Below are 16,286 nucleotides of genomic sequence, written 5' to 3' on the forward strand. Positions count from 1 at the left end.
TAGAAACCTATGATTAAAAACCACCATAAAAATTGTAAATTTATGATAAATTTTAAATTTTTATGACCTAGACTTGAATCCATAACAATCGGAAATCAATTGGATAATAAATTTTCGATTTTTCGCCCTAAAATTATGAAATTAATATTATTTATTAATTTGTCATTAATTTTAAATATAAATTTTAAATTTTTATGCGATTCGTTCATAAAACTTGCACGCACGAAGCAATGGACGCTTCGTGTTACCCTTAAGGGGTGTTGTATAATGCGGGCATGCGACGACGAGCAAGGGAGCTCGTCGCCCGTGCGGCACGAATGCAATGAGCAAGGGCGTAGTGCACGAGCACAAGGCAGCAGCCCTGCCTTGTGTCGTGTGCCACGAGTAATGGACGAATGGGCATGGGCGAAGGGCGAGCCAAGGCAGTCGCGTGTGGGCAGCAAGCGAGCTGCGCCACAACGCGCGCTGCCTCGCACAAGAGCGCGCAGCCTCGCGCGCAGCGAGCGCAAGCTCGCGTGCCACGAGCGCTGCGCCCAGCATTGCTCGCGCGCACAGCGAGCGATGTCGCCCGCCCAGCGAGCGATGTCGCGCGCCCAGCGAGCGATGGCTCGCGCGCCCAGCGAGCGATGTCGCGCGCCCAGCGAGCGATGTCGCGCGCGCACTGCGAGCGATAGCTCGCGTGCGATGAACGCTGGCGCGCGCAGCGAGCACCAATGCGTGCGGAGGCTTGCGATGGGGATGCAGCAGCTATGCGACGAGCGCATGGGCTGCGCGCACATGGCCAGCAATGGCTGTGTGCGTGCGGCCCATGGGCGTGCAACGCGTAGGGTGTTTGCGTTACGATTAAAGATCGTTTTGAATGTTTAATTTGAAAATTTCAGTTCACGTAATTTTAATTAATTTTAAAATTAATAATTTAAATTATTTTCTTGGATTTTAATTTTGAATATTGTAATTATAATAAATTTTATTTATTCTAATTATTTTACTAAAATTAAAATCATGAATTAATTTAAATACGACTGAAATTAAATTAAATTTTTGGATTCAATTATAAATTTATATGAGCTTTAAATTTTAATTAAATTTGTATGTTTCCGGTTAGACTAGAAATACATTTTTATGTTTAAAATTAGTAAAGCATATAAATTTATTGGTTTAAGTGGGAGCGTTTTTTAGTCATAAACTCTTGATTAGGTCTACAAATCCTTAAGGTTAAAACAACTTGATTAGAATTAATAAGGACTGAATAATTGGTAGATTATTGGTGCCCTTGATTAATTGCTGCAAATGTTTACGTGATGCATAATGTGTTTTACTAACCAGCTATGTGGGCCATTCATGATAATGAATGGGTGAATGGTATATATTGTATATGTACTGTTTTGCAGGTTATGAAGTGACTAGTATGGCCCAAATAGGATAGAAAATATGGTCTGCGTACCATTAATTTGAATGTAATTGGTCTAAAGTACCAAAGTTATTTTTCAATTCAAATATGGTCTGCGAACCATCAAATAGTTGTAATTAGTTATAGCTTATCCTATTTGAAGAAAATGGTGCCTCCCACGGAGATTTTCAAGACGGACTTTGAAGTCAAAGCTTCAAGATGAAGTCGGGCCATACTAGATCACAAATATCTTATGCATGTTTTAAGTTATTTATTGCTTTTAAATATGTCTTAAAATGCATGAGATCAAAAGCTTGATTATGTTGCATGATTAAGGATTTTAGTTCACTTAAAATCTAACCAACATAGTAAGAGCCTTAAGTTCCAAACTTAAAAATTGAGTTAAAAGGTGCCATGCCAAAATATACACTTGCTTGGATATCCTTTACATCAATCTAGTAATAGTTTTCGCTCAGCGAGGTGTTACTTATTGGTCCTAAAGGGGCAAGGTACACAAATAATTGTGAGTACATGTTAGTTTTGGTGAAACTCAACGATATAAGTAAGGAGTCCTTTTATGTCGTGGCAAATTCGATAGGTTTACCTAATAAGTTCTTAGACGTACCTATCAACCAAGAATAGTTTCTAGACTATTAGCAAAAGGCTTTTGCTTACCTAAGATGTTCTAGGATTAAGTCGACAAACTGTGCTTAGTTCTTCAATGATTTTAGGATCTTGGAATCATTTTATTCAAACCTGCCGGAACACATAATTTGAATAAAATGCTTAATAAACATTGAATTATGCATGTATGCTAGAATTTAAGTTTATTAAGAGAAACTGTGAATGGTTATTTATTTGTTTATTCTTTTCAATTGTAGTTTTTAATATGGCAAACAACAATTCATTCAACATTCGATCAATTCTCGAAAAGGAGAAGTTGAACGGGAAAAACTTCCTTGACTGGCAAAGGAACTTGCAAATAGTTCTTATGCAGGAAGAAAAGGAGTATGTCCTAGATGAGGCGATGCCCGAAGCTGCAGGCGACGGGGTCACTCAGGCAGCCCTCAATCGTTGGATTGATGCCAACAAGGATGTGAAATGTCTAATGCTCGCCACCATGAGTGCGGATCTGCAGAAAACGTTCATCAACTCAGATGCTTTCACAATCATCAGTGAGTTGAAGAACATGTTCCAAGATCTGGCTCGAGTCGAAAGATTCGAGACTCATAGGCAAATTCTTGAGACCAAGCTTAAGAAAGGCGAGCCCGTAAGTCCACATGTTCTCAAAATGATTGGACTCATTGAGAATATGAGTCGGCTGGATCAGCAATTTTCTCAGGAAATGGCTATAGACACCATCCTCCATTCTCTTCATAGAGGGTATGATCAGTTCAAACTGAACTACAGTATGAATAGTCTGGACAAAACGCTCACTGAGCTTCACGGTATGCTGAAGACCGCTGAAAAGACGCTCAAAAGTGATAAGCAGGATGTGCTTATGGTGCGTGGGGGCAAGTTCAAGAAATCTGGAAAGAAGAGGAATGCTAAGAAAGGTGGCAACAAGGCCAGCCCAACTAAGCAAACTGGCGCCAAATCTGCAAAGAGGAAGGTCAGTCAACCCACTTCTGAATCCGAATGCTTCTACTGCAAGAAGAAGGGGCATTGGAAGAGAGATTGCTTTAAGCTAAAGGAAGATCAGAAGAACGGAACAGTCGTTCCATCTTCAGGTATTTTCGTTATAGACTGTATACTTGCTAATTCAACTTCTTGGGTATTAGATACAGGTTGTGGCTCACACTTATGTTCCAATCCACAGGGTCTAAGAAGAAGTAGAAAGTTAAGCAAGGGTGAAGTCGACCTACGAGTGGGAAATGGAGCACGGATTGCTGCATTAGCCGTAGGAACTTACTATTTGTCGTTGCCCTCCGGGCTAGTTTTGGAACTGGAAGAATGTTTCCATGTTCCAAGTCTTACTAAAAACATCATTTCAGTTTCTTGCTTAGATGCTAAGGGATTTTCCTTTTTAATAAAAGACAATAGTTGTTCGTTTTATTTTAAAGAGATGTTTTATGGATCTGCTAGATTAGTCAATGGACTTTATTTATTAGATCACGACAAACAAGTATATAACATAAATACCAAAAAGGCCAAAAAGGATGATTCAGATCTCACCTATCTGTGGCATTGTCGATTAGGCCATATAAACTTGAAACGCTTAGAAAGACTTCAAAGGGAAGGAATTCTAGAACCATTTGACTTAGAGGATTATGGTAAATGTGAATCATGTTTACTTGGCAAAATGACAAAGCAACCTTTCTCTAAAGTTGGAGAAAGAGCAAATGAACTATTGGGTTTAATCCATACAGATGTATGTGGACCAATGAGTACAAATGCTAGAGGTGGTTTCAGCTACTTTATCACTTTCACTGATGACTTCAGTAGGTATGGTTATGTCTACCTAATGAAGCATAAGTCTGAATCCTTTGACAAATTCAAGGAATTTCAGAGTGAAGTAGAGAATCAATTAGGCAAGAAGATTAAGGCACTGCGGTCTGATAGAGGCGGTGAATATCTGAGCTATGAATTTGATGACCATCTGAAAGAATGTGGAATTCTATCAGAATTGACTCCTCCTGGAACACCACAATGGAACGGTGTGTCGGAACGGAGGAACAGAACCTTGCTAGACATGGTCAGGTCAATGATGGGTCAGGCCGAACTTCCATTAGAATTTTGGGGACATGCACTAAATACAGCTGCACTCACTATAAATAGAGCTCCGTCTAAAGCTGTCGAAAAGACTCCATACGAATTATGGTTTGGAAAGCCTCCAAATGTGTCTTTTCTTAAGATTTGGGGATGTGAAGTATACGTCAAACGATTAATTTCAGACAAACTTCATCCAAAATCTGACAAATGTATCCTTGTGGGCTATCCAAAGGAAACAAAGGGGTATTACTTCTACAATACATCTGAGAACAAAGTGTTTGTTGCTCGAGATGGTGTCTTTTTGGAGAAGGATCACATTTCCAAAATGACAAGTGGGAGAAAAGTAGACCTCGAAGAAATTCGAGTCGAACAACAAACTCTAGAGAATGCTCAAGATGACATTCAGGATGAAACTCAGAGATCTTTAGAAGAATCTGGTGAGAATCATGGTCAATCTAGAAATGTTACCCCGCGTAGATCGCAAAGATATAGATCTCAACCGGAAAGGTACTTAGGTATTTTGACGAACGAGAGCTATGACGTTCTATTACTTGAAAGTGATGAACCTGCGACTTACAAACAAGCTATGACGAGCCCTAGCTCCAAGCAATGGCAAGAAGCCATGCAATCTGAATTAGACTCCATGTCTGAAAACCAAGTATGGGATTTGGTCGATTTGCCAGATGGCTACCAAGCCATTGGAAGCAAATGGGTTTTCAAACTGAAAAAGGACAAGGATGGGAAACTTGAAGTTTTCAAAGCTAGATTGGTCGCAAAAGGTTACAGGCAAGTCCACGGTGTGGATTATGATGAAACCTTTTCACCAGTTGCAATGCTAAAGTCTATTCGGATAATGTTAGCAATCGCTGCATATTACGATTACGAAATATGGCAGATGGATGTCAAAACTGCTTTCTTAAACGGCGTTTTAACAGAAACTGTGTTTATGACACAGCCTGAAGGTTTTGAGGATCCAAAGAATGCTAAAAAGGTATGCAAGCTAAAGAAGTCAATCTACGGATTGAAGCAGGCATCCAGGAGCTGGAATATACGTTTTGATGAAGCAGTCAGTGACTTTGGTTTCATCAAGAACACGGACGAATCTTGTGTATACAAGAAGGTCAGTGGGAGCAAAATTGCTTTCCTAGTATTATATGTCGACGACATATTGCTTATCGGAAATGACATTCCTATGTTGAACTCTGTCAAGATTTGGCTTGGGAAATGTTTTTCGATGAAGGATCTAGGAGAAGCACAGTACATATTGGGCATCAAGATTTACAGAGATAGATCTAAAAAGATGATTGGACTTAGTCAAAGCACTTATATCAATAAGGTGCTTGATAGGTTCAAGATGGCGGACTCCAAGCGAGGCTACCTACCCATGTCTCATGGAATGACTCTAAGCAAGACTCAGTGCCCAAAAACACTTGATGAGCGTAGACGAATGAATGGGATTCCATATGCATCATTGATTGGTTCAATAATGTATGCTATGATATGTACACGCCCGGATGTTGCGTACGCACTCAGTGCTACGAGCAGATACCAGTCAGACCCAGGAGAGGCGCATTGGACTGCTGCCAAGAACATTCTGAAGTACCTGAAAAGGCACAAAGATGACTTCCTGGTCTATGGTGGAGATGATGAATTAATTGTTAAAGGCTATACGGACGCAAGTTTCCAAACCGACAAAGATGATTTTAGATCACAGTCTGGGTTTGTCTTCTGCCTCAACGGAGGAGCAGTAAGCTGGAAAAGTGCTTTTTTTTTTTTTTGAAATAAAGCTGGAAAAGTGCTAAGCAAAGCACCATTGCGGATTCTACAACTGAAGCGGAGTACATTGCTGCACATGAAGCAGCAAAGGAAGCTATATGGCTAAGGAAGTTCATAGGAGAACTTGGTGTAGTCCCCTCCATTAAAGGACCAATAGCCCTGTATTGTGATAATAACGGAGCTATTGCACAGGCAAAAGAGCCTAGACACCACCAGAGAGTCAAGCATGTACTTCGTAGATTTCACCTTCTACGAGAGTTCGTTGAAAGAAAAGAAGTCGAGATAAGCAAAATTGGAACTGATGACAACATATCAGATCCATTAACTAAACCTCTGCCGCAGGCGAAGCACAACTCGCACACTGCAGCTATGGGAATCAAGCATATTGAAGAATGGCTTTGATGTCTCTGTTTAATGTTTTAAAGTTTTAGAGTTTAAATCTTTGTAAAACATTATTGGTTAATCATTCACAATAAATGAAATGAATTCATTTTTCCATTTAATTTATGGTTTATTAAATGATGAGTCCCTTCAATTTGACGATATATTCAAGATAGACTGTCAGGACCAGTCCTGTGACTAAGAAATGTCTATCAAGTGAACTTGAATGTCAAAGGTTGAAAATGGTCCCTAATCGGAGTTTTCCATAAAATTGGACGCATAGAAAACGTTAGACGATTAGAATGCAAGATGACTAGTAGTTCTGTTTCTTGAACTATGTGGACATGGCAATGTCATAATCATTTGCATAGATACTTACTTTGGGAAGACTAGTATCGGACAAGACCTATGAAACTTTACTGTAAGAGATGAAGATCTGTCATGAGTAAATTTCATTAAATTATTAGACACTAAATCCTCAATACCTGAGTGATTTGGGATTACTTGTTTGAGAACTGGTTGCTTTGACGTTGACCAACCGTCGCACCGTAAAAGGAGGCTATAAAGGCAACGCTCAGGTAATCACCTATCAAACGAAGTCTAATCTCAAGATCGCAAGATTGGGATTGTCCTCCCATAAATCGGGATGAGATGCTTAAAAGTTGTACAAGGCCACTCGGAGAGCTAGAAACTGTGAAATGCATGGCCGTGCTCGGATGAATCATAGGCTATGATTATCTGTTTATTTGATCAGTTGAACTCTGAAACCGAGGAACACCTCTGGACGTAATAAGGATGACAACTCTTACCTTATGTTCAAGAGCAAGCATCGAGCGACAAAGGAATTAGGAAATGCACACTTGTCCCTAAGGACAAGTGGGAGACTGAAGGAAATAATGCCCTTGGTCCAAGTATGCATTCTATGTTAAGTCTAATAAATGCGGTTCAGTATTAATTAACAAGTTAATAATTCAGTGAGATCAAGTGAGCTGAATGCCTAGCTAGAGGCCGCTTCAGTTCAAGTGGAATTAATGATATTAATCCACAGCTTACTCTTGACTGAACCCGTAGGGTCACACAAATAGTACGTAAACGGATCAAGTATTTAATGGCATTAAATACTCCATCTATGAATATTCGGAACCGACGGATCTTGGTTTCAGTGGGAGCTAAGATCGTCACATGCAAGAAATGAATACTCCGGAAACGATGATATTGCCGGAAACGGAAATATGGATCGTATCGGAAATATAAATATTATCCAAGTCGTAGATGTTGCCGGAAACGGAAACATGGTACGTATCGGAAAATATTATCGGAAATGGAAATATTGCCAGAATCGGAAATATTGCCGGAAACGGAAATATTGTCAGAATCGGAAATATTACCGGAATCGGAAAATAATTCCGGAAACGGAAATATTAAGTATTTGTTCGAAACGGAAATTAATTCCGGAATCGGAAATATTAAATATTGTTCGTATCGGAAATGAATTCCGGAATCGGAAAATTTAATCGGAAGCGCATCGTACGAATAAGCATCGGACGAGGCCTGCCGGACGAGGCCCAGCACGAAGCCAGGCCATCGCCCAGCAAGCCAAGCGCGCCGCACAAACAGCCACGCCAGGCCCAGCGCAAGGCCAGGCCCAGCAGGCTGCGCAGCGCGCACAGCGCGCACAGCACGCGCAGCGCGCAGCGCGCGCGGGCGCTGCATGGGCTGCTGCTCGCGCGCACGCATGGGGGCCCATCGTGGCTTCCGTGCGTGTGTGTGCAAGTGTTTGTGTTCGTGCACGTTTCCTAAAACATGCAGAGTTCGGTTAATGATTAAATTCCTAATTCTATTTGATAAATTAATTAAATTAGAGTTCTTGTAGGATTCTAGGTTTGATTAATTTGTATCTGAATAGGATTTCGATTCCCTTTCCATACCCCTATAAATATGAGGCTAGGGCTCACAATTTATAACAAGTTTCAAAGTATTCAAAAGTGAGTTTTTTTGAGAGAAAATTAAAACACACATCTTGCTCATAAAGTGCCGAAATTTTCTAGTACCTTAAGGGCGATTCTAGTTGGTCAATCTTAAGGCGGATCCGGACGTGCTGTGGACTATCTACGGAGGGACGACACTTGGAGTCCTAAAGACTTGTTCTTGTTCGGGTCGGGCGCAGCTAGGGAGGGCACGCAACAAAGAGTATGCATCTAAATTATGCTATATGATTATGTGTAAATAATATGTTGTCCTGGGTTAATGGTTGTTTCCGCATGATCTATGTAATGTCATATGTATCATAACCTAACATTATCTCCTTCTTCGGTTCTTCTCTCATCAACTCCATATCTTGAGGTGTTGAAGATGCACATAAGTTTGAGTTGGTGGGCTTGCGGTATTCTTTACCATACACCTTTTTCAAGCCAACACGCACTCCTCCAAAACCTCTCGGATCCCCGACGCGGTCAGGTCCAAGTGTCATGTACAAGGGATCCTTGTTTAAAACTGTAGTAACCTTGTCTTCGGCACATACTTGTTGATATTCAACCTATTTTATGAAAACAGTATATAAAATGATTGTTATATTAATACCAAAGGTAGATATATATATATATATATATATATATATATATATACACACGTTAATTCAAATTATTCAAAATCACTCCATTTACTTACTAGTTCATCACAAGCCTTTTTTTTTTCAGGATTAACAATGGTATAGTTTTCATTTTCGTCGAGACTATACATCGAACACCACCATTCATTGGCACGAGTTATGTCACTTGTTTTCTTATTGGTGGGGTATATTCCTTTATTAATCAATTTCTTCCTCTTTTCTTTATAAGTCTTGGGACCTAGCCGATAATTATATTTTTTCTTCTTTGCACTTTCTGAACACTTTTGGCGCTTTTCCTACAAATTATACATGTCAATTTCAATGAAAAATATAAATAATAAATTTAATAAGTACGTACATAGCTTGTTTGAAAATTTACCACTGCATTTGGAGTTGTTTTTTTTGTTTCTTAGGTCACAATATTATTTCTTGGTCTTCGAAGCGTCATCCCTCTCTTTCTAGATCAAGTGCGGAGGCAGAATATAGAGGCGTTGTAAACGTCATTGCAGAGGCGTGTTGGCTACGTAACCTTCTTCTAGAGTTACATTGCCCTCTAGGTCAGGCCACCATTGTTAATTATGATAATTCAAGTGCTGTTTATTTATCCAGCAACCCCGTCCAACGTCAGCGCACCAAACACGTGGAGATGGACACTCATTTTGTTCACGAGAAAGTGGTGTTGGGTCGGGTACGGGTGTTGCACGTTCCTTAGCGGTATCAATTTGCAGACATTTTCACTAAGAGCCTTCCTCGACTATTGTTTATGGATTTCATATCCAGTCTTAGCGTATGACCTCCTCCCGCTACGACTGTGGGGTGTGATAGAGATAGAAATCTACTAGGATTTAATCTCTTATGATATATATTTGATGTATATTAGACTTCTAGTCAATTCAATGGGTTTTATCGGTGCAATTATCCTAAGAAGTATGATGCATTTCTTAATGGAAAATTTGTCAAAAACTACATTATGGCGAAAAACTACATTATAAAAAAATGGTGTAATTAAGTACTACCTCCATTTCAAAATTATCTTTACACTTTCCGTTTTAGTCTGTTTCATAATGTTCTTTACACTTTTCTTTATTCTATTTTTGGACATGAAAATTTACTACCCTACCCTTTTTACCCCACAACATTTACACTTTTCCACTCACTTTCTCTTGCTTTATTCATTTTTTCTTACACTCACCCATTTTTTACACATTTATCTTACTTTATCCATAATTTATTATATTCAACAAACTTTTCTATTTTCGTCTTAATATTTGTGCAAATATTTGTAAAGATCTTTATGAAACGGATGTAGTACCTTATAAAAAAATCATGTTGTAAGATACTACATTTTCCCCCGAATTATGAATGTTGAGTCAAAATTCCGAGATTGACTTTATCATATATCTCACGTGTCTTTTAATTATCCATTTCCGTGAGATACCACGTGATATGGACCTAGTAAGTCAACTCCGAAATATTTAATCAATTTTTATAATCCGACCAAATATAGTATCTTACAACATAATTTTTTATAAACTAGTTAGTTACAATATTTTTTTATAAGGTAATTATTGGCAAACATCCAATTTTATAATGTATTTAACAACAAATTTATGTTTATTAATCACCATTGATATAGTTGATTCTTAGTGGGAAACTATTGGAGTTGGGAAAACAAACATTGACATAACAATTGCAACTCTTGCCAACTTTTTGGTATAATAAAAGTATGATTTGGAATAACAATGAAATAATAAATCACCCCCACCCCTAAAATAAAAATAGAAAAATTAACAAATGATCCAGAATTGGTCAAAAGCATGATTTGAATATTTTGCAATAAGTTATGAAATAATTGGAGTTCATTACACCTTTAGGCCTTTAGCCACTACTAATATAGCACGTGTCCCTCACGTTTGATTAACTCGATCCACTTTTATCTAGCTTCTAGGAGAAGTACCGGATTTCATCCATTAATTTTGCAACAAATGTATGTTTGCTAAAGAGCTAAACCCAATTAACATTCTTCTTATTTGATCCCAAATTTTGTACCGTAATACCGATATTTTTTTATATTTTTTTTACGGGATAATGATACCGAAAGTAGTGTTGGACTAATTGTTAAAACTGAAAGATTGTACCTCCTCTGTTTTTATTTAAATAACACAATTATTTAGTCATGTTTGTCAATGCACGATTTCAAACAATAATATCTTCAATTTTGGATAAGAAAAACAATTATAAAACGTTGATATTTAAAAAATATTTAATGAGACGAATCTAACAAGACCCCACACGACTATGTTTTTACTTAAGCATAAACCACAAAATGAAGTCAAAGAAGGTTGTGTGAATAGTGTCAAAAATCCTATTATGTCATATAAATAAGAATGGAGGAAGTATATGCTATACAAAGTATATACGGTTGAATTCCCTTCCCATTTGTATTTTGTTTACCCTATTTTGTTCATTTGTTCAAAATAAAGTTTAACACCACAACAATTTAAAGAATCCAAAATTTCACCCTATAAAATATTAAATTAGTTTGTAATCATTATTACATTGTACGAGATCAAATATGATGGGATGGGAATGGTATGCCATGGTAATATATACCATTTGCAATAAAATAATAATAAAAAAAAGTCTTACCCGCACAAGGTGATAACTTTTATTTATATAAGGGTAACTTTTAAGTATTTTGAGTTAATTTTTATTTTGATGTACAATATTTATTAAACACCACCCATAAATAAGAATTCGTGTAAAATATAAGATTCGCCATAAAACAATACACTCCCGTCATACTTTGATAATGTGTCTTGAATAAATAATATACTAGTATATGCCCGTGCTAATGCACGGGATAACTAAATTTATAATCTTGCTAAATCAATACTCTGTATAATAACTAACAATGTTTATAGAAAATAAACATCACAATGGATATGAATACTCCGATCCGTTTAATGTTTAGATAAACATATAAACTAAATTAAGAAACTAATTAAGAGCAATAAAGAACAATAATGACCTTTGCCAAATAAAAAACATCAAAAATGATTATGTGGTTAATTTTAATTTGCAGATGCCCTGTCGTAATAATAAATTTATTCTTCTTATCGCATTCAAGTTATTCTTCTCATCTCATTCAAAGGATTGTCGTGAGTCGCAATCCACATTTCTTCATTTTCTTCTTGTGAAAAACGTAAATAAAAGTAAATGAATTCATATAACGCTTACGTAAATATTTTGTTGATATGCTTCATAATTTTTAGTCTTACAAACTTGAGTCTTTTTTTTTGGCAATTAATAATTGTATTAATAACCAAAGGCTTGAGCAAATACACTCAAACTTGAGTCTTTATAATCCTCTAAACTAATTATATCTAAAAAATTTAATTTTTACCAAAGCATCCTTATACTACATATTTTTTTATTCCATATTACGGAAATGGTTTACCCTCTAAATTTAATTGCCAAATTTTAAAACTCAATCTATATTATGTTACAATAATTGTGTGGTTTTGATGGACATTGTCATTTGTTGGAGATTGAACCGAAGATTTTAGAAGATAACTTTACCGTGTATTTTTAATATTCTAACTAAACCAATTTTCTAATTTAAAATCTCTACTTATTACGGAGTAGGATTTTAGTATATGTATAATGGCGATTGAAATTATATCATTTCTTCCGTACTCTGTATAATGTGTATCATTTCCTACGTACTTGTTCTTTTTACTTTTTATAGCGTGCTACATACGTATTACTTATTTTAGGTCTATTTCGGAAATTATATTATTACTTCCTATTGATGCTTATTTCGGAAACTTTAATTTTTTATTAAGTTAGATTATAATTATTTAAGATATGTAAATTTGATTAATTTAGTAATTAATTTTGTATTTAAATTTCCTTTTTAAAATTTTTTTTCTACTTTTTTTTCTTGCATGATTGATATGTGATTGAAGATGTGAATTAATTAATTATCTTTTGAGTATGTATGATGTAACATAGCTAAGAGGAGAGTATTGAAGATTTGCTAACCTCTCATTACACACCACTCCACTTTAATAATATAGATCTCACCGCAACATTGAAAAATGGTCTGATTTAGCATATGCGTATGGGGTTGATGAACGATAAGGAAAACCTCAACCTTTATACTGCTTCTAGTTTGTACTTTGTAGTGGAGTTTTATCCTCCAACCTGCTGAACTTGTGAGATCAGGTAAGAAAGTCACATATTTGGTTAATTAGAAAATAGTTGCGCTACTTCGAGTTTTACGCTTTCTTACTACTCCCTCTGTCTTTTTTTGTATTTTACATTTGGCATTTTGCACGTATTTTAACGATTAATTAATATGCATTGAGATTTCTCTAATTTTTTTTAATTTAAACAAGGTAAATTACTTTTATTTTATAATGTTTTCACTTTAATCTAAATTATGATATTGGGAACATTGGAAAAATTTAATGTCCCAATAGAAAAGTGTAAGAGATTAAATGACTAAATGAATTTAATTGGTTAAAATAATCAATGGACACAAATTTTGATAGAATATTAAAGCATTTATGTGATGATATAAAAGGAAATGTAAAGAACATTTTGGGACACCCAGAAAGGAAAACGTAAAGAACAAAAAGAGACGAAGGAAATACTCTCTCCATATTTTAAAAGGATAAACACTTTGACCGGCACGTAATTTTAGGAAAGTGTGTTGAATTTATTAAAATAAGATTTAAAGTGGGGGTAGTGAGTGAGTTATTTATTATAGTAAAAAATGATGTGAGTAAGTGTGATGACCAGAAAAAAGCAAGAAATATTAATATAATTGGAAGTGAGTACCAAGACATGTCAAAAAAGAAAAGTGTATCTCTTTTTTAAGTACAACCGTTTAAGAAAAGTGTCAAATGAGAAGATCCTTAAAAAAAATTGTTTCTTTTTTGACATGTGCTTAAAGAAACAAACTAAGGAAAATTAGTAAAAGACAAAAGTAAAGTAGATGCCGCCTTTTCCAGCTCGTGCGCGCGTTGAATACGCTCTCGGTCCACCTTGTTGATGCAACACCAGTTAAAAGGTCTTGCCAATAATTTCATCCAGCGTCCAAATGAGTTGAATGTCAGTCACATCAGCTGATCTCAACAATTCCACCAGTCGCTGGGAGTCTGAAAGAATTGTGATTCTTCCAAACCCTGCTTGTGACGCCGATCGCAAGCTAAGAAGACATACCCTAACCTCTGTGTGAAGGGCTGAATCCGCAAAGCCTGCCTGAGCTCCGCCTAAAATTTTATGACTCGGAAAATGTTGGTTATCCAGAAACCAACCCATACCTGCATTCCTAGTATTCTTGTGCCAAGATTCATCAATCGAAATTATTGTAGCCGACCCTTAGTTTTTGTCCCCAGCTAAGATTACCCTGAAAAACCCCGGAGGATAGACATGATCCATTTCAGGAGGATGGAGAGCCCTTAAGAAAGGCATATATTGCTGTTGCAAAATTCCATCACTAGTAGAAAAAACCCCTGTTGCAGCCCCCTTGTTGCAGCGTACATGTATAAATACGCTTCAACAACCAGTCGGTCAACGCGGGTCAAACCCTTTAAAGGGTTATCGCAGCGTACATTTTAATTGTTCGCAGCAAAAGTGTATGTTGCAGCATACAAAATAAAAGCCCGCAGCAACATCCCGACGTTATCGCAGCGTACATGCTATTGCCCCCTGCAACAAGTCCGCGTTTCAAAAAATTTTGCTGCAATAATGTACGTCAATAGCTTTTTCCCTTAAACAAAATTTTGAAACCGCGCTCAACGTACGTACTCCTTCTCTCCAAGCTTTTTCCCTTAAACAAATATCCAAGCATCTGGCCTTCGAACTCAGCCGTCGAACTCAGCCCTGCGTCGCCGTCGAACTCAGGCGTTGCTCAGCCCTGCGTCGCTGTCTTCGCCGGTGTGTCTGTGTTCTCGCCTCATCTCCCCCATCCCGTTCTGTTCTCGCGCGCCTACTCAGTCCCTGAAAGGTCGATAATCTTGGTCGGCCGGGGGTTCAGCGTCCCCCCGTCGCGTCCTGGTTCCGGTGGTTGCTCGGCGTTACTCTCCTTGCCACAACAAGTAATTATGGTTTGTTCAATTTTGATTTTCGTTTTCAGATTAGGGTTCAATTTTCATTTTTGATTTTCGTTTTGATTTTCGTTTTTGATTTTCGTTTTCAATTTTCGTTTTTGATTTTCGTTTGTTCAACTTTTATTTTTATTTTGATTTTTTTGGCTGTTTTTCAATTATTTCTTTAATTTGCAGTTAATTGTGAAGATGGGTAGATACGCATATGGTTGAAGAGAGGGGCGATGATCGTACTGCCAGCATAATCTATCATCGTGCTTGTTTGAATTTCAACAATTGCATAAGGTATTGATATATCTAATTATCTTCATAAAGTTTCTCTTTTCCTCTTTTGAAAGTTGAAATCAATAGTACAGTAAGTGCATATCATTTTTACGATAAATAAAATTTGGATAAGTACAGTAAGTGTAATAATAAAACGTGTACATTAGTATTCTATGCTTAAGTATCCATTCCGTTTTACTTATTAGGATTGTTTTTGGACTTCTAATATCACTTCAGTGAAGCATTGATAAACTTAAATGATGTAATCAAAGATTTGCGGAACTTCTTAATGATTTTGTGACTTCTTAATATATGTGTTTATGTGTGGAACCTTTTGTTGTTGTTATTAGTAATGAGTCGTCGTTGGATGTATGGTAACCATACTACGGCAGAATACTTGAGTGGGGTCGCAGAGTTCATTAGATGTGCTTTAGCACACCAACGGAGTACAAAAGCCGAAAAAATCTATTGTCCCTGCCGTGATTGTAACAATATCAAGCGGTTAGGTGACATTGATGAAATTGAGGATCATTTATTTCGCCGTGGGTTTAAGCAAGATTACCATGTTTGGTTTTGGCATGGTGAAACAATACCTGATCGTCCAAGTTCTAGTGTCCATGAATTTGATGTTCAGAGTAATGAGAGTGATGATGATATTTATGAGAATAATGAGACGGATGATGATGAGGAAGAAGATGATGAAATAAATGAGATGATGGATGGGCTGAAAGATCACTTGGACGAACGACCTCAGATGTTCGAACAAGTATCAAAGGCTGCTGAAACTCCTTTGTATCTCGGTTGTACAAAATTCAGCAAGTTGGAATGTGTGTCAATACTTTACAACCTCAAATGTAAAGGTGGTTGGAGAGATGAACACTTTGACACCTTATGGGAGTGGGTAGGTGAATTTTTGCCAGAAGGGAATGATATCCCCACCTCTACCTATTATGCCAGGAAATTGATGTGTCCCTTAGGCTTAGAGGTCGACAAGATAAATGCTTGCCCAAATGATTGTATGCTTTGCAGAAAAGAG

The sequence above is a fragment of the Spinacia oleracea genome, chromosome 4, assembly GCF_020520425.1.
Source record: "Spinacia oleracea cultivar Varoflay chromosome 4, BTI_SOV_V1, whole genome shotgun sequence".
Classification (NCBI taxonomy): domain Eukaryota; kingdom Viridiplantae; phylum Streptophyta; class Magnoliopsida; order Caryophyllales; family Amaranthaceae; genus Spinacia; species Spinacia oleracea.